General features: G+C 43.4%; 1 long non-coding RNA gene across 1 annotated transcript in view; it reads right to left on the minus strand.

Annotated features, from left to right (window-relative positions):
- The window catches only part of LOC137519641 (uncharacterized), a 41,921-nt gene extending 23,611 nt beyond the window's left edge, over positions 1 to 18,310 (minus strand). The window contains exons 1-2 of the long non-coding RNA XR_011021058.1: positions 18,225 to 18,310; positions 15,888 to 15,935 (exon numbers count right to left, since the gene is read on the minus strand). This is a non-coding gene — a long non-coding RNA (uncharacterized lncRNA). The remainder of the gene's footprint in view (positions 1 to 15,887; positions 15,936 to 18,224) is intronic.
- Positions 18,311 to 19,778: the final 1,468 nt, after the last annotated feature.

Raw genomic sequence — 19,778 nt, forward strand, 5'->3', positions numbered from 1 at the left:
TGGTCGCACTGCGCCTGTGCAGTACCACTGACCCACATGGACTACGGCTGAACAACACAAGCCAGATTAGGTTTGTGATACTGTGCACTGTGTGCAGGCGCAATAGCATGGACCCTATCGTGTTGGGCTTTTTTAGCTGGAGTCTGAGTGGGTCCATGATCCTGCACATGCACAAGCTGTGGACAAGCTAGTTTTTGGTGGACCCAGCTCTGTAATGTCTTGGCGGAGGAAGATAGGGGAAGCCTCTGAAGGATCCACAGGATCCCCCCTCCTGAGGAGAGTACCCTGTAGCTGCACTTTTTTCCCTATAGGTAACTTTAATTTGCGCAAATAAGCAAAATTTTCACATATGAGAGAACCCCATTTTGCACAAATGCATTGAAGTAAATGGAACATGAGAAAACAAAGTTTCGTATATGGGAAACTCTTTTTATATAAATGCATTAAAATCTAAGGGCATGAGAAAGTTCTATTTTTGTGAAATTACACAACGTTGCAAAAGTATGGCTCATAGAGCTTGATGCATCAATCTGCGTTAAATATACCGTGCACACACAGTGCGGGTTAAAATTACTGCGCACACACAATGTGAGTTATTATTACTGCGCACACATAGCATGGTTCTGACAGTGTAGCATGCGCTTGTAACTGCATCTGCGCTACTGGAGTACTGTGGTCGCATCGCGTGGCAGTTACAAGTGCACGATACACTGACAGGGCCGTGCGCGGTAATATTAACCCGTGCTGTGTATGCACAGTGCATTTAGTGCAGTTTGATGCATCAAGGTCATAATTACAATTATATGTGAAACAGTTGTAATGCGTGGATGTAAAAAGGGCGCCGTGAAAAAAGGGCCAGGTTGGATAACGAAATGGCATCGGTGGATAACAAAATCTGATAATGATAAACATTGTTGTCAAACTTGGTTAACAATAAATACCGTTGTTAAAACAGATGGGAAATAATAACGAAACGATAGTAACGTTAAATATCGTTATGTACTTCAACAAGACAGCCTAACCCAGCCCTACCTTCACACTGAACCCTCCCCTGGTGGTGCCTAAAACTAACCACTCCCCCAGTGGTGCCTAACCCTAACCACCCCCCTGTGGTGCCTAACCCTAACCACCCTCCCTGGAGTTGCCTAACCCTAATCACCACCCTGGTGGTGCCTAACCCTAACCACCCTCTCTGGTGTTGCCTAACCCTAATCACCCCCCTGGTGGTGCCTAACCCTAATCACCCCCCTGGTGGTGCCTAACCCTAACCACCCTCCCTGGTGTTGCCTAAAACTAACCGCTGCCCGGGTGGTGCCTAACCCTAACCACTCCTCCTGGTGTTGCCGAACCCTAACCACTTCCTCTGCAGGAACACCCTTTTCCACATAGAAATGATAATATCTTTGATAACGTAAAATCTGTACATGCAAATTAAATAATATGATAAAAACTATAACGTTGCAAACTTCTAAAACGATAACATACTTCAAAAATTTTAATATTCTAATGTTTTTAATGATATTTATCGCGGCACCCTTTTTTCAGCTTTTTTCGCCTATTTAAGTAATTGCATTAAAGTCTATGACGGTGCCCTTTTCGTCTACCCTCAGCTGGCGCCCTTTTTCCCTGGTACCGTTGTAATAATTGATGGCTGGACTGCAAGTTTGATGCATGTCCTTCCTACATACCAACTGCCAAAAAGAGCGTGCATCATCTTTGTAAAGCAGGAGCGGGAAATATGTCCTGAATTTATTGGAGAGTGGATAGCGGAACGGCAATATAAGCATAAAAAAAAGGGAAAGCAAAGTGCTTGAAGATATTTTGAGGAATTCAAACTAAACCTCAACACTTCAAAGACAGTGATGTGCGTATGAAAGCCCTCCTTTAAATCGGGTTTTCTGCTATGAAAATTGGAACCTCTTATCCCAGCCTATTAATATGGAGGTGTTAATGATGTTATTTGGGCTTTGTTAAATAGAGGTAATTGAAAGAACTGAACACATACAATTATACGCAAGCTGCACATTTGCAGGATAAAATTTAACAAAGCATATGGTTAATGGTATGGGAATTGTCATTGCTCTTTGAAGATAAGGCTGACACACTTCTACGAAACACAACTTCCTTAGAAAGCAGTTCTGCAAGACAAAGTAACCCCTGCAGCATTTTCAGCAAAGCTTGATACTTCAAAACAAACAAATAGGTTAAACCTCACCATACTTTGACAGCCTGAGGCATGCTGGGAAAACGACATCAGTGTTTCTTAACACTATCACAGCACGTTCCCATTCATGAAAGTCTGTGTCTGCGGACCTCCCCTCCCCATGTTAGAATCATCATCTCAGATACTCCTTGATAGCTACCATACATATTTGTTAGGAATGCATAATATTTGTTTATAAATTCTTTTAAAAAAGGTCAATTTGATTGAATTACCCTTTAGCAGCCAATTTATTTTGAGGCTTGCAGGTGCTCCAGGCCAATTTATTTTAGCACATTTTTTATTTCTTTATTTGTTACGTTTCCTGATAATAATTAGTACTGTTGTAATGTGCATTCATGGACACTTGTCACTAGGGGGCAGTGTGAGACAATAACAGGACTTCTGCTTTCAGTTTCTATATTTTCTGCTAGTAGAGAGAGATCAAAGCATTCCAAGAATTTACAGCTCAACCAGTTCTGAGGTCAAAAGCAGTGCTCTTATCTCAAACGAGATAACTCTATTGAAGCTGCTAATGAATTAAATGCAGTAGTATTAACAGTAGTTAAGGTTTTGTTTTGTTTTTTAGTCACCAAAATTATTTTTAATAGACAGGCTATGACAAATAACCCCAAAGCCAGACTAAGTACCCCCAAGGCTATGCTTACCACATGTTGAGAACCTTGCTACTAAATTATCACCACATGTTGAATGTCCTTAGCTAACTTTAGTAAAAAAAAAAAAAAAAAAAAAGGTTGCTTTATCTGTGTGGAGCATGGCTGTTAAAGAGAAACTGTAACCAAAAATTGAACTTCATCCCAATCAGTAGCTGATACCCCCTTTCCCATGAGAAATCTATTCCTTTTCTCAAACAGATCATCAGGGGGGCTCTCTATGGCTGATATTGTGGTGAAACTCCTCCCACAGTATTGGTCCTGACATCACACTGTGAGAGCCTTGTTGCATTGTGGTGAATAACAGCAGTTTCCAACAGCAAGCAGCAGCTACTTCCACTGACATCATCTGCCAGCAGTAAAAATGTCACCATGTGATAAATGTCAGAATGTATATCAGGTAGAGGAAGATTTTTCAATAGGTAAAACACTATCTAACTCATTTATACATAATTATTTTAAAAATGAAGCACTTTGTTGTTTCATAAATTTCACTGGAGTTCCTCTTTAAATACAGCAGATAAAAGCAAGAGCACACACAGGAACAGGAAGAGGAAACATACAGAACAGTAAAATGAATCATGAAGAGAAACTAAAGACTGACAGCCATTAACAGTAATCACTATAGTGCTATCTAGTTCCATCAAACAGTATTTTCACAGTACCATAGATTCCTAACCCATTAGCAGCTTCAATAGAGTTACCTCGGTAGAAATAAGTGTACTGCTTTTGACCTCAGTCGGGAGAACTCATTGTGCTGTAAATTCTTGGAATGCTTTGATCTCTTTCTACTAGCAGAAAACATAGAAACTGAAACAAAAGTCCTCCTCTGTTATTTTCTCACAGTGCCCCCTAGTGACCATAAAGAAGTAGCCATAAATACACATAACAGCAGTACTAATTAGAAGCTAAGAGATATAACAACGAAGGAATAAAAAAAGCAAAAATTAATTGGCCTTGAGCACTTGCAAGCCTCTAACCACTTAAGTACCAGCGGTCTCTGCCCCTTTAAGGACCAGAGACTGCTGGTACCAGAACTACGGAATCCCGAAGAATCGCCGCGTATACCTGCCATCACCGCCGCTCGCCGGGACCCCCAGAACATAGACTCTGCTGTCTCTATGACGGCAGAGTCATGTGAGCAGGTCAGGAGCCGCTTTCATTGGCTCCTGACCCTGTCTTTCAATGTAAGCCAATGGGAGCGGCTTACATTGAAAGACAGGGCCAGGAACCAATAAAATCAGCTCCTGACCGGCTCACATGGCTCTGCCGTCATAGAGACAGGCAGAGCCTGTGAGATGCGGCAAGACTCGTCAGGTTTGAGCAGCGCGATCAGCGGGGAGCGACGGAAACGGCGAATGCGCGCAGCGGTGGCTAATTGAAATCTACGCCCTGCCAGCCAGGAGCCCACCAAAATAGGGCATAGATTTCAATTAGCTTGGTCCTTAAATAGTTAAATAAATTGGCTGCTAAAGGGTTGATTCCAGAACCCTGGAACTCTTAACCACTTAAGGACCACAGTGGTAAACCCCCCTAAAGACCAGGCTATTTTTTTCACAATTGGCCACTGCAGCTTTAAGGCCAAGCTGCAGGGCCACACAACACAGCACACTAGTGATTTCCCCCCCTTTTTCCCCCACCAACAGAGAGGTCTGATCGCCCCCCAGATGTTTGTTTGCTTTTTTTAAATAAATATTTATTTGTTTATTTTTTTTTTTTTAATATTTTTTACAAATTTTTTTTCAAACCCCTCCCTCCACACAGCCGGCCAATCCTGGAGATCGGCTGTCATAGGCTTCTGCCTATGAGAGCCGATCGCTCTCAAGTGCCCCAAGGGGACAGCCGTGTCACACGGCTGTCCCCAGTACAGCGCTGCTGCAGATCGCAGCACTGTACATGTAAATAGATGGCGGTTACGCCGTTTAAGAGTCTCCAGAGCAGTGATCGCTGCTCAGAGACTGCAGGCGGGGCTCCGCCCCCCCCCCCCCCCCCCCCCCCGAGCAGGAGATGCACACGCAGCCTGCGTGCGATCTCCTGCAAACTGCAGCCCCAGGACTTGACGCCAATTGGCATTAGGCGGTCCTGGGCTGCCGCTGCGACCAAGCCCATTGGTGTGGAGCTGTCTTATAGTAGTTAATATGGTCAAATGTACTTGAGGGAGGCATCCCAAATATAGATAAAATACTTTAAAAGATGCTCCTAAGCATTTTCTATTCACTTCAGGATAAGTTCTATTGACCTGAAAAAGCAGGGCAACACCTGTGAAAAGCATCTTTAAGTGATTAATAAATGTTTCTACTAATGGGATATTTGTCTATCATTTAGTTAAACTTACCCTTTAAACTGTTTTTTACGCTTGTTTCTCCATTGTGGTGCCTCCTCCAAGTACAGTAGTTGTCTACCCCCATAGAGAGTCTTTTGTTGAATATTTAAAAATGAAAATTCTATTGGAGTGCAACCAATTACTTCATCAAGATAGCCACATTCCAGTGTGGATTCACTATAACAACTAAAACACATCACTATGGTCACCGTCCACCACAATACGAGTTTGTGCGCATACAATTCAAATGATTTGTTTACCCATTTGCCAAACTTTCTGCACCATAAGGGGGGCTAACGATCTTTTTGTGTCTCGTCTTTTTTTCTGGAAGACCGATGTTCCTCCAATAACCCCACCTACACACACACACTCACCACAGTATTTTTATACCATTGTTCTGGCGCTTTTTAATTAGTGTTCAAGGACCTTGTGTTGTTCTTCCATTCTTTGAAGGTTCTTTGTTCGCCCAATAAAATATAAATGCATAATTGCAATTTTTCATCTTTATATCAGCAGGAAAAACATTCCAACAATGCCCCTTTTCTGCTCAGTGAATGGATATGCAAATCATTTCTTAATGTCCCTGAATATCCAAGAACACATCCAGAAGCGCTGGTGTGCACTGTGTCTATAGTCTATTCATTTTACAGAACCAGATTAATCAATCCTTAGTAATAGAGGAAATAAAAGTTGGTACTTTAGGGATTCACAGACCTCAAATGGTTGTTACCTGGTTCTGGTGATGGGCATTCCATTTTTCGAAAGACATATGGAACGTAATTTAAAATTCCAGGCCTCATAAAAAAAGTAACAGTTATCTTAGGGTGGAAGGGGAACTAATCAGCTAGATATCAATTGTTCCATTTCTGCTGAGAACATTCACATGCAAGCTTTCACTATACAGCTGTGCATTACTTTATTGCAGTCTGAAAAAATAGTTTAAAGCCCTAGTTCAGCAATATAAAAGAGGATGCTTTCATTTGTAGCACGGGTTTGCCTAGGTGCTGGCTAAGGATGAGTTTAAATTTTTGCCAAAGTCCTTTTTGCATCAAAATTTTCATGGGTCACTTCCCTGTGACTGGCATACAGCTTATGTTTTCCCCAGAAGGGAAAAAGCAAAATGGTGAAACTATAGACCTACACGCTGTGTGTAAATTGTTTGGAAGTATCTTAAAGGATGCTATACAAATTATACAGCATAGAATAATCTTATTTCAGCTCGACACCATGGATTTACTAATACTAAAGACTTGTAGATGATACAAAATTATGCAGAATTATCAATACTAATATGGATAGTGACATGTTACAACAGAATCTTGATAACATATGGGCAGGCACATGGCAGATGAAATTTAATGTTGATAAATGTAAAGTCAGGCACCTTGGATATACCAGTGGTAAAGCACTATATAAAATAAATGGCATTCAGCTGGGAACATCAGACATGGAGTAGGACTTGGGAATACTGGTTGATACCTAGTTAAGTAACTATACAATGCCAAGCAGTGGTAGCTAAAGCAAATAAAATTATGGGATGCATAAAATGGGAAATAAAATCTAGAGATGCTAGTATACTACTCCCTCTGTAAAAATCACTTGTGAGGCCATATCTGGAGTATGGGATACAGTTTTGAGCAAAACACTATTGAAAAGATATTGATCTTCTAGAATAGATACAAAGACAAGCAACTAAATTAATCAGAGGGATGAATGGTCACTTAGCAAGAGTAAAAAAGGTTGGCCAAACTGGGCTTATTTAACTTGGAAAAAAGGATGACTGAGAGGTGACCTGATTAACCTCCTGAGCCTTACGCCGCTCAGGAGGTTTTGCTAGCCTGAGTCTGCCCCACAAAAACTAATAGGTTATCCGGCTGTATAATATCATAGCTAGCACTAGGCTAGCTAGTACATGTGGTCGGCCCTATACCCCCTTATCAGTCCGCTTATACTTTACCCAGCCAGGAACCAGCGATCGCCGTAGCCTCCCCGGACAGCTTTGGTCTTCTCTATGGGGAGGATCGTACATGACTTCATGACGTCATGTGCAGACCCGATCCTCCCCATTGAGAAGACCGGAGGTGTGCCTGGAGGCTGCAGCAATTTCTGGAGCCTGGCTGGGTAGAGTATAAACAGAGTGATCGGGGGAATCGCAGGCAATCGAGGGGTGCCGACCAGATGTACTAGCTAGCCTAGTACAAGCTATGATCTTATACAGCCGGATAACCTATTCGTTTTAGAGGGGGAGACTCCTCAGGCCAGTAAAACCTCTTGATCGGCATGCCTGACACAGTGTCCGGCATACTGCTAAGGAGGTTAACATGTATAAAAACATCAGAGGGCAGTACAAAAGCTTGGCAGATGAGTCTTTTGTCCCTAGGGTTGTACAATGGACAATGGGACATGATCTGCAGGATGGAGGGAAAAAATATTTAGAAAGAGGTCCTTCACAGCAAAAAAAAAAAATCTTGAATACTTTACCTCAGGAAGTAGTTATGGCTACTGCATTTAAAGATGGTTTAGATTCTTTCCTTGCATTGAAGGACATCCAGGGCTTCCAGCAAAGATGATCCTCGGATTTATCTGACTACCATCCGGAGTCTAAAGGATTTTTTCCCCTTTTAAGACTAATTGGTCGAAGCCTTGTAAGGTTTTCACCTTCCCTGGAATCAACTGGGATATGTGTAGATTTTTTTTTTCGGTTGAAATTGATGGACGGATGTCTTTTTTCAACCAAACTATGCTATGCTACTATAACAGTATTTTGCAATATAAATGTTTTCATAAAAATAAGATTTTGAAAATGTGTTTTGTCAAGCCCATAGACTTCAATATATTTGGTGAAAACATGTTTTCTCGTGCCTATATATTATCATGAATATACTCATTTGTTTGAGAATTATGGCAAAACAAAAAGGGCGGTATTCACCCATCACTAGTGTTGACTGGTCCCAATAGTTAGAATATCAGTGAAGTGCAATGACCGATGTTCTGTTATCCTCTTTGTGGTGGGGCTTTTTCCACGGTATTAGGTGCCCCTTTCTACTGCCTAACAGTATGCAAAGCAGAAATTTCCCTTCTTAAAGAGAATCTGTATTGTTAAAATCGCTCAAAAGTAAACATACCAGTGCGTTAGGGGACATCTCCTATTACCCTCTGTCACAATTTCGCCGCTCCTCGCCGCATTAAAAGTGGTTAAAAACAGTTTTAAAAAGTTTGTTTGTAAACAAACAAAATGGCCACCAAAACAGGAAGTAGGTTGATGTACAGTATGTCCACACATAGAACATACATCCATACACAAGCAGGCTGTATACAGCATTCCTTTTGAATCTCAAGAGATCATTTGTGTGTTTCTTTCCCCCATGCACTGAAGTTTCAGGCTGCTCTTTTCTTCCTGCAAACAGCTTTGCCCTTGTTTGTAATTCCTCAGTATGTGAAAGCCCAGCCAGCTCAGAGGACGATTTATCCAGCTAGTAAAAGATAAGAGAGAAGAGAGAAGCTGCTCTAATCCTAAATATCACACAGGCAGTGTGCAGAGAGGGGCCTGAAAGGGGGAGTTCATAGCAGAACCACAACACTGAAGAACTTGGCAGCCTTCCAGACACAGGCCGACAAGTCTGACAGGAGAAAGATACATTGATTTATTACAGAGATAGTGATAGCAGAAAGTGCTGCAGTAAGCCAGAACACATTAGAATAGCTTTTGGAACTTGTAGGATGATAAAAAACAGGATGCAATTTTTGTTACGGAGTCTCTTTAAAACAGAAGATATTTGCAATTATTTAGGTTGGAGTGAACATAGTTCTTACTGATGCCTAGGCATGTTTACGTACATAATTACATAGTTTGGTAGAAAAAAAGAGATGTACACATCAAGCATCAGTTCTATGGCGTTAAGAGCATAGATCAAATGTATTTGGTTTTGCATAACAAAGTGAGGAAAACAGAAACCTAATGAAAGTCCAAAAGGTTAACTGTTACTTGATAATTGAAAGTAAATGAATGGCAAGGCCTTGACCTAAAAGCAGATAACAAGCAGTGGGCAGGGTGCAGTGACCCACAAAAAGCATAAAGTGGTTCTAAACTGATTGAAGGTTAAAAATGATTGGCTGTTCTGAGAATGAGATACGCAGCCTTATTGACCTTTGCCTTGCCTTATTAAATCAGTCAGAATATGCACGTTATCCTCATGAATTCCTGTGTTGTTCTTGCCAGTTATTGGTTTGAGAAATGAGAGTCTAAAGCTGTATAACATAATTCAGCAGACAAGTGAAGAAGACAATTAACCATCTTAGAGATCACAATGTTTTATCTTTCCAAGGATATGGTCCAGCCAGCCTAAATATAGCTTCAGATCCCCAAGGAAACAAATAAGAAGTACCTTCGTCTCATTCTTCTGCCTTACACACTGTCTGTCACCTTTATGCATTTTTGAAGTACACCACACAGATAAATCCGCTGTCATTTGGGATGTAAAAGGCACCTATGATTTTATGGATTGTGAAATGTATTCAATAACAGGGCTATTCTGTTTGCCAACACTCTGGCAAAGATTTTGACATCTACATTGAATAATGCTATTGGTCTATAGCTCTGACATTGTGTGGGATCTTTATCCTCCGTGTGCAAAACTGAGATAAAGGACTCCAACATACATGGGGGGGGGGGGGATCCCCTAGTGATTCCTCATCCCCCATACCATAAATGCCCTTATTAAATGTCTCACGACCCGCTCCTCAAATTTTTTATAATAATCACTTGTGAGCCCATCTTGCCGAGGTGCTTATCGGCATCTGCTTAATTGCCTCATTTATTTCTTCCATTGTAATTGGAGATTCCAGGGCCGAGGCCTCTTCGTCTGACAGCCTGGGCACGCCACTTTGCTCCAAATATTGCATTATCTCCTTCCTTCTTTTTCTATTCCTTTTTCAGAGGATCCCAGTTTTAAATTGTAGAGACCTTTATAATATGTTCTAAATTCTTTTGTTATTTCCTCCAATCTATGATGCTTTTTTGTTGCCTCTTAATTGCTTTTGCCAACATTGAGCCACATCTGTTCCCATATTCATAAAATGTACGCCTACATCTCAGGGCCATACATTTAACTTCATAAAAAAGGATAGCTTTCAACCGTTTCCTTTCTCTAATTAACTCGGCTAAAGTGTTCTCATCCTCTCCTCGTTTATGCTGTTGCTCCAGTTTAGTTATATTCTCCAACACCATTTTCATTTCTCTATCCCTTTCTCTCTTTCTCCTGGCTCCTTCCTGGATAAAAATCCCTCTGATATAACACTTTTGGGCCTCCCAGACTATCATGTCAGAGGTCTCCCCCACCCTGATTAGAGAGGAAATAGTTTTCCAGTTCCCCTCGTATCCTCTGTACCACCTCCTCCTTCCTTAGAAGGGCTTCATGTAAACGCCATATCATTGGACCGCAAGTTCTCCCCCCCCATATTTCAACTCATATTTCAACTTGATGTTAATTTCTCTCTGTTTCGCTTTGTCCCTGTTAAGGATAGTCACTTCCGTCTGCAGTTTTGTTACAGCTTCCCCATGGCATTGGTCTTCCCCTTCAGTTCATCCACTTCATCCCTAATCTCAGCCAGCTCCCTCTTTACAGAGGCCACAATCTGCTCGGTCTGGATTTCTAAGTCCTATCTCCTCCATACTCTCACTCTGGTTGGCTTCTGACCCTGGGGAGCTCGCGTTAGATAGCGGCAATGTATTATCAGCCAGGCTTTTGCCTTCTGTGGATTGTCTTTTATTATTAGGCTTTTCAGCTGGTGCAAAGAGCCTATTAACTGATCTTTGATGTGCTTCTATATCTTTTGATGTAGAGTTCTTCCCCCTCCCCTTCTCTTTATCTTTAACCATCTTTACAATCACGTAATTAAATGCCCTTGAAGTATCTATGCATATGGGGAGCTTAATATATTCTTCTAGGTAAGCTGTGCACTTCAAATATACAGTATACTTTTTGAGCTTACCACTCTAGTTGTCCTTCTGGTTCGCCTCAGGTTCCGTACTAAGCACCGCTTATGCCACCTTCAGTTCTTTCTCTGGGACCGCTCCACAGCAGCTGCATCTCTCCCGCTCCAGTTGCATGTGTCTGGGAAACCCAGGGATGCCGATCCGGGACGCTACCTGCCGTGAGTCTCACCAGGGTCCTTCTTTGTTGCCCCCTCTTTCACTATGGGCTGCAGCTTCTGGTTCCTGCTGGCTTTTCTCCTGCAGATCCACTTCTCCACGGCAGGTCTGTATATCCTCCGGGGGAGCTGGGATTAGAGGCTCCAACACCTCTATCCTCCAGAGCCTCCCCTCTCCACTCATTTGCAGCTGCTTCTGCGCACCGCCTGTTGGATGCAGGGGATGCGCACAGTTCCCTTCCAGTGAGCCGGACTCACACACGTCTGCACCGACTCCGACTCTCAGGGACGGCTCCTCCGCTCAATCCTCTACCCCTGTCCTTTAGCGGCTCACAGGGAACACTTCCTCCGCTCTGACTGCCGTGGTCTGCCTGCCCATCGCTTCTCAAAACGGGCAGCAGGCAGTGGAACCCACGCTACATTCGGCGGCCATTCACACGCTAAGCCGGGAGCTGGGGCGTACCTCCCTCACTCCGTCATGGTGAGCTCCTCCCCCAACTTTTCCACATTTTCTGAGTTTTGATAAGAACTGGGTGCTTTCTCCAGCCCCTGTAGGCCCCAGGCTTCCTTGTTTCAGAGTTAGCTTTTATGCATCTTCCTAGCCATACACCATTTTCATATTCGCCGAATGTCTGAGCTTTTTGTTTGTTTCACCATTCTATGTATCACTCTAAATTATTCATATTGATACAATAGGCTATATCCAATTACAAAATCCATAGATAAGTGCTGGCGAGTTCTTAAATTAGGCTATTTGAGCATTACCTAATCCAATTAAATGTAACACCCCACCCCCAACCTGGGCGATAAAGAATTTGCTTGGGTGATATTATTGCCCAGTAAGTTCTTTACACTCTATCCAATTACATTTTGCATGCTGGCGGGAAGCGCTGATGCTTCCACCAGACATGATTATTAGCTTTAACCTGTAAAGAGTAGGTCTAAACAAGCTAATGCATGGCGCCACTACATCTGGGATCTCCTTTAATAAGGATCCCCCCACCCCCACCAGAGCTCCCGGTCGAGCCACTGCATATCACCACTGCAGCTTACCCAGGCACTCCTGTTAATTTACCTTTCAGCACAGCCGAACATCCACACTCTGCAGCCCCTCACCACAAGTCCCAATGCTGTAGTTCTTACAGTGCCCTGGCAAAGCATCTTTGAAGCTCCCGCCGGGGCTACCCATTGCTCCACTGTCTGGACAGATATCTCATTATCTGGAGATACTTTCCAGGTCCAAAGTGGAAAACTTTTTGTTCTCCCTTTCATTCTTAACTATGGAAAACATAGCTCCTCCTTTTAGGCAGATGGCTAAGAGCCACTAGGGAGGAGTACTATGAAGAACACCCTAGGTTCAAAGACACCCTCTGCGTCTGGAAGCCCAAGGAATCAACTAAAGATAAACTGATGTCTACGCTAAAAGTTGATCTCTCTCAAGGCTACATGACAGGAAAAAAGCTTCTCGGTTCATGGAATTCTGTCTTTGATGGTTCATAGTTGTAACAGTTACTACTCGTTGTGGGTATAGATTAACACTAGAATAATACTTCCCTAGCCTTTTGTTCATTATGACATAAATAGTTTCATTGCTTATTTTAAGATGTAAACTACAAACTACAGCCTACAGCTTTACTTCTTTATGTTACACTAATGTCTAACTCTTTTTGTGGCCCATATTGATTTGATAGCATCTTGCAATTGATTGAGATTAGTGGGATGCACATCCAGGGCACGAAGCTCCCGTTCCATCACATCCCAAAGATGCTCTATTGGGTTGAGATCTGGTGACTGTGGGGGCCATTTTAGTACAGTGAACTCATTGCCATGTTCAAGAAACAAATTTGAAATGAATCGAGGTTTGTGCATTATCCTGCTGGAAGTAGCCATCAGATGATGGGTACATGGTGGTCATGAAGGGATGGACATGGTCAGAAACAATGCTCAGATAGCCCGTGGCATTTAAACGATGCCCAATTGGCACTAAGGGGCCTAAAGTGTGCCAAGAAAACATCCCCCACACCATTGCACCACCACCATCAGCCTGCACAGAGGTAACAAGGCATGATGGATCCATGTTCTCATTCTGTTTACGCCAAATTCTGACTCAACCATTTGAATGTCTCAACAGAAATCGAGACTCATCAGACCAGGTAACATTTTTCCATTCTTCAACTGTTCAATTTTGGTGAGCTTGTGCAAATTGTAGCCTCTTTTTCCTATTTGCAGTGGAGATGAGTGGTACCTGGTGGGGTCTACTGCTGTTGTAGCCCATCCGCCTGAAGGTTGTGTGTGTTGTGGCTTCAGAAATGCTTTTCTGCATACCTCGGTTGTAATGAGTGGTTATTTCAGTCAATGTTGCTCTTCTATCTGCTTGAATCAGTCGGCCCATTCTCCTCTGAACACTAGCATCAACAAGGCATGCTGGATTTGTTTCCCTTCTCACACCATTCTTTGGAAACCCTAGAAATGGTTGTGCGTGAAAATCCCAGTAACTGAGCAGATTGTGAAATACTCAGACAGGCCCGTCTGGCACCAACAACCATGATGCCACGCTCAAAAATGCTTAAATCACCTTTCTTTCCCATTCTGACAATCAGTTTGGCATTCAGGAGATTGTCTTGACCAGGACTACACCCCTAAATGCATTGAAACAACTGCCATGTGATTGGTTGATTAGATAATTGCATTAATGAGAAATTGAACAGGTGTTCCTAATAATCCTTTAGGTGAGTATATATATATATATATATATATATATATATATATATGTATGTATATACAGTGCGTTGAAAAAGTATTCGGCCCCCTTGAAGTTTTCCACATTTTGTCACATTACTGACACAAACATGCATCAATTTTATGGGAATTCCATGTGAAAGACCAATTCAAAGTGGTGTACATGTGAGAAGTGGATTGAAAATCATACATCATTCTAAACATTTTTACAAATAAATAACTGCAAAGTGGGGTGTGCGTAATTATTAAGCCCCCTGAGTCAATACTTTGTAGAACCACCTTTTGCTGCAATTACAGCTGCCAGTCTTTTAGGGTATGTCTCTACCAGCTTTGCACACCCAGAGACTGAAATCCTTGCCCATTCTTCTTTTCAAAACAGCTCCAGCTCAGTCAGATTAGATGGAAAGCGTTTGTGAACAGCAGTTTTCAGATCTTGCCACAGATTCTCGATTGGATTTAGATCTGGACTTTGACTGGGCCATTCTAACACATAGATATGTTTTGTTCTCAAACCATTCCATTGTTGCCCTGGCTTTATGGTTAGGGTAATTGTCCTGCTGGAAGGTGAACCTCCGCCCCACTCTCAAGGCTTTTGCAGTCTCCAAGAGGTTTTCTTCCAAGTTTGCCCTGTATTTGGCTCCATCCATCTTCCCATCAACTCTGACCAGCTTCCGTGTCCCCGCTGAAGAGATGCACCCCCCGAGCATGATGCTGCCACCACCATATTTGACAGTGGGGATGGTGTGTTCAGAGTGATGTGCAGTGTTAGTTTTCTGCCACACATAGCGTTTTGCATTTTGGCCAAAAAGTTCCATTTTGGCCTCATCTGACCAGAGCACCTTCTTCCACATGGTTGCTGTGTCCCCCACATGGCTTGTGGCAAACTGCAAACGGGACTTCTTATGCTTTCTGTTAACAATGCCTTTCTTCTTGCCACTCTTCCATAAAGGCCAACTTTGTACAGTGCATGACTAATAGTTGTCCTATGGACAGATTCCCCCACCTGAGCTGTAGATCTCTGCAGCTCGTCCAGAGTCACCATGGGCCTCTTGACTGCATTTCTGATCAGCGCTCTCCTTGTTCGGCCTGTGAGTTTAGGTGGACGGCCTTGTCTTGGTAGGTTTACAGTTGTGCCATACTCCTTCCATTTGTGAATGATCGCTTGAACAGTGCTCTGTGGGATGTTCAAGGCTTTGGAAATCTTTTTGTAGCCTAAGCCTGCTTTAAATTTCTCAATAACTTGATCCCTGACCTGTCTTGTGTGTTCTTTGGACTTCACGGTGTTGTTGCTCCCAATATTCTCTTAGAAAACATCTTAGGCCATCACAGAGCAGCTGTATGTGTACTGACATTATATTACACACAGGTGCACTCTATTTAGTCATTAGCACTCATCAGGCAATGTCTATAGGCAACTGACTGCACTCAGACCAAAGGGGGCCGAATCATTATGCACACCCCACTTTGCAGTTATTGATTTCTAAAAAAATGTTTGGAATCATGTATGATTTTCGTTCCTCTTCTCACGTGTGCACCACTTTGTGTTGGTCTTTCATGTGGAATTCCAATAACATTGATTCATGTTTGTGGCAGTAATATGACAAAATGTGGAAATACTTTTGCAACCCACTATATATATATATATATATATATATATATATATATATATTACTGTTACACTGCTTACACACAAACTGCTGCAGGAGAGGAAGAGCTGGACCAAGCAGCTGCTTGTGGTCACTCTTCTGTGCTGACAGTACACATACAACCTTAATGCAATTCATTTTGGCTTAGTATTTACCTGTCAGTCTGGAGTACTTCTGTCAACACAGAGATCCCCAAGATCCATCTAAAAGGAAATTATATATTTCACTTAAAGGAGGATTTCTTTAAAAAATGCATTCCAGCACTCTCTGACTAACACATTCTTTGTTTTCCTGCATTACATCAGGATAGCGATGAAAAATGTATGTTCTCTGTGTGATACATTAGGCCTGATGCAATTGTCAGACCCGCTACTCGCCAGCATTAAACACTGATGAGTCCAATAACCAGGATCAATTGCACTTAACCCTAGGCAGGATGTTAAAAAACTCTCTTAGGTGACCTTATCGCCCAGCGAGTTCTTTACACCCTTTCCTATTACACTTTTTATGCTGCTGGGAAGCGATGCTTCCAAACAGACATGAACATTAGGTTAGACCTGCAAAAAGCAGGTCTAAACACGCTAATGCACATCTTCCACTGCTGCATCCGGAACTCTCCTTTAACCACCGAATCCCCTACCCCCCCAAAGCTGAGTCAGGCATGCCCAGCTGTTCTCCCCAAAGCACCGGCGAACATCCGCTGACCCTCACCATAACTGCCGTTGGTGTAATTGTCTCTGAGCCCCACTAAAGTATTTGAAGCTCCCACTGGGGCTCCTCATTGGGCTACTCATCTGGATCATTTAAAGTCCTCATTGGTCCAGTGAGTGGACTAATGGGGAGACTCGGGGAGACTCGGGGAGGCGGATGTTCGTCGAGTGAAGGATGTCGCGATGGATGCATGCGCATGCCCTGGAGGAACGATGCTTTGCAATATGCTTTGTTGCTTTTCTTCATTCTTTGCCTGAAAAAGTTAATATTCTGCAATGCAACTCCAGTTGGGACCCAGTTGGACTATAGCAGGTATGTCAAACCGGTCCTACGAGGGCCGAGATCCTCACACATTTTTGATACAGCTCAAATTAATTGATGGGTCTGAATCAGGAAAGGTGCGGTCCATCAGGCAGAACACATTCCTTTCTTATTCAGTCCATCCTAAACACTGGCATGGATCTGGCCCTCCAGGCCTGGAGTTCGACACCTGTGGACTATAGCATCCCTCACTGATAAGGAATTACAGCCATAAAATACTTTCCTGGCAGATAACTGGGCTTCTGAGTGTAGAGGATAGATAAAAAAAAGGTCAATAGTTCATATATTTTAGCACTCTGAGAAATTGGACAGCTGCAACAAAACAATAAATCAATTTTTATTACGTTTTTAAACATAACGTAAAGCTGTGGAATATGTAAAAGTCATTTTTAGTAGTAGGAGGTTATATACAATTGTTTATCTCATCAGTTTATTTTCACTTAAGTTTCACTTTAAGTGAATGGCGATGGAAGCCCAGACTTTGGGCAGAGCAGGAAGAAGCTACTCTTTCTCTGGGCCAGTGCACACCAAAAACCTCAAGTAGATCCGCAAAACGCTAGAGGATTTTAAAGCAGATTTTCAGAGCGATTCTAGGCATGTTTAGAGAGATTTTCTAAACATGCCTAGTGTTTTTGGAGCATTTTTGTGTAGCAGATTTCATATATTGTTACAGTAAAGCTGTTACTGAACAGCTTCTGTAACAAAAACGCCTTGAAAACTGCTCTGATCTAGCGTTTTTCAGAGCGGTTTTCCACTTTCCTAAACTTTAACATTGAAGCAGAAACGCCTCAGAAATCTTAAAAAATGCTGCAGCCCCTGAGTTTGCGTTTGTGGAAAAAACGAACCGCTCTGCTGTGCACCATCCCATTGAAATACATTACCCAAGCGGTTTTCAAACCACTAGCGGTTTTAAAAACGCTCATGAACTGCTCTGGTGTGCACCAGCCCTCTCTCAGTCAACAAAATCGATAATGTAGAAAGTGAGGATAACTAAGGAACTGAAGAAATGGGAGTTTTATAAAGTACGAAATGTTACCAATTTAAATTTGAGGAGTCAGTGAAGCACAGCTCCAGCATTAGCACTGCAATATTGGATTGTTCAGTTCAACTTTAAATACCACCATAGTTTCTTTCTTACACTGCAAGCTAAAAGCTGAAATTCCTACTGCTAAGTCAGTTATCCCATGACACTGTAGTCTCAAAGTGAACCTGAACTGAGTAACAGTATTTCAAATAAACACATGATGTACCTGCAAATTAATATTACATACTTAACATGTAATTCCACTTCCAGCTATTGGGGCGGTCAAATCACCGTGTTTCGAAAATAGCTGAAAGGGGCACTATGGCGAAAAATGTTACAATGTAAAATATGTGCAAACATATACAATTAAGAAGTACGTTTTTTCCAGAGTAAAATGAGGCATAAATTACTTTTCTCCTATGTTGCAGTCACTTACAGTAGGTAGTAGAAATCTGACAGAAGCAAGGTTTTGGACTACTCCATCTCTTTATAGGGGATTCTCTGGGATTTATTTATTTTCAGAAGCACTTACCGGTAGTGAATGGCAGTTGCTCTGTCCAACTGCCCAGGATGGGGGGAGGCAGGAGAGCAGCAGAGTTTCATTTCACTTGCACGGCAGAAGGGAGGAGGTGGCACTGCTGTCCTGACTAAGGAAAAATGGAGGACGGCTGACTGGCTGAGAATGAGCAGTTTGTTTGTCACAGACAGGCAGACAGCCAGTTAGTATGTTATTGTGTTGAGCTGTTGCATGTCATGACTCAAGTTGTTGCATATGTTCCCTTGCTGACTGAGAACATTAAATAAAGCAGAGTAAATTGGCGGGTGCTGTGCAATCACTGCAAAACGGGAAGGGGGGAGGTAGGTTGGCGCATTCTCAAAAGTTTACCTCAGGCAGCTAAAAGTCTAGAACCAGCCCTGGATGTGAACATAAAACTATAAATCTATAGTAATACGTGTCTGCAAATTTAGCAGTGACAGGTCTGTATCTGACTTGTTATTTGATGGTCAGAAACTCAGAAACGGTCACCCATATCCTGTGGCAAAGGTTAGATTCTGCTATGTATAGCAAACCAACACAAGAGAGGGGTGTGTGTTGTGTGTGTGTGTGTGGGGGGGGGCGTAACTAGTAATCACTGCGCCAGGGGCGTAACTAGGCCCCACCGGGCCCCCCTGTAGAACTTCAGAGCGCCCCCACCCACTGGGGCCTGCTCGTGGCCGTTTTGTGGGGGCTGGAGGGGTGGCAGCATGAGGGGAAAGCCTTGGCCACAGTCGGCAGGGAGAGGGGAAGTTCCCCTCCTCTCCCTCACCTCGGTGCTCTCCCCTCTGCGCTCCCCTCCAGCTAGTTACAGTGTGTGGGCAGCGGCGGGCAGATACATACCTTCTTCCGTGCGTTCCATCGCACACTCCTCGCTCTAGCGGCTGACGTCACTTCCGGAAGTGACGTCATTTCCGGAAGTGACGTCAGCCGCTAGAATGAGGAGTCTGCGATGGAACGCACGGAAGAAGGTATGTATCTGCCCGCCGCTGCCCGCTGCCCACACACTGTAACTAGTTGGAGGGGAGCGGCGCAGAGGGGAGAGCCCCAAGGTGAGGGAGAGGGGGGGAACTTCCCCTTTCCCCGCCGACTGTGGCCAAGGCTTTCCCCTCATGCTGCCACCTCTTCAGCCCCCACAAAACGGGCCCGAGCGGGCCCCAGTGCCCCCCCCCCCCCCTGCGGGAGCAGGGGCTGCAGGGCCTATTGTTACGCCACTGCACTGCGCTCACCTGCAAAAATGTGGATGCCCCCCCGGGCCCACTCAGGGCCATTTTGAGGGGCAGGAGGGGTCGCAGCATGAGGGGAGAGCATTGGCCATCTCACCTCGGGCTCTCCTCTTAGTGCTCCCCCTCCAGTATTAATAGGTGGTAGCAGCGGCAGGAACACAGGCATACCCCCATGTGTTCCACCACAGCGGTCCGATCTCTAAGTGCCACACGCTACTTCCTGATAAAC

The sequence above is a fragment of the Hyperolius riggenbachi genome, chromosome 5, assembly GCF_040937935.1.
Source record: "Hyperolius riggenbachi isolate aHypRig1 chromosome 5, aHypRig1.pri, whole genome shotgun sequence".
In the NCBI taxonomy this organism is placed as follows: Eukaryota; Metazoa; Chordata; class Amphibia; order Anura; family Hyperoliidae; genus Hyperolius; species Hyperolius riggenbachi.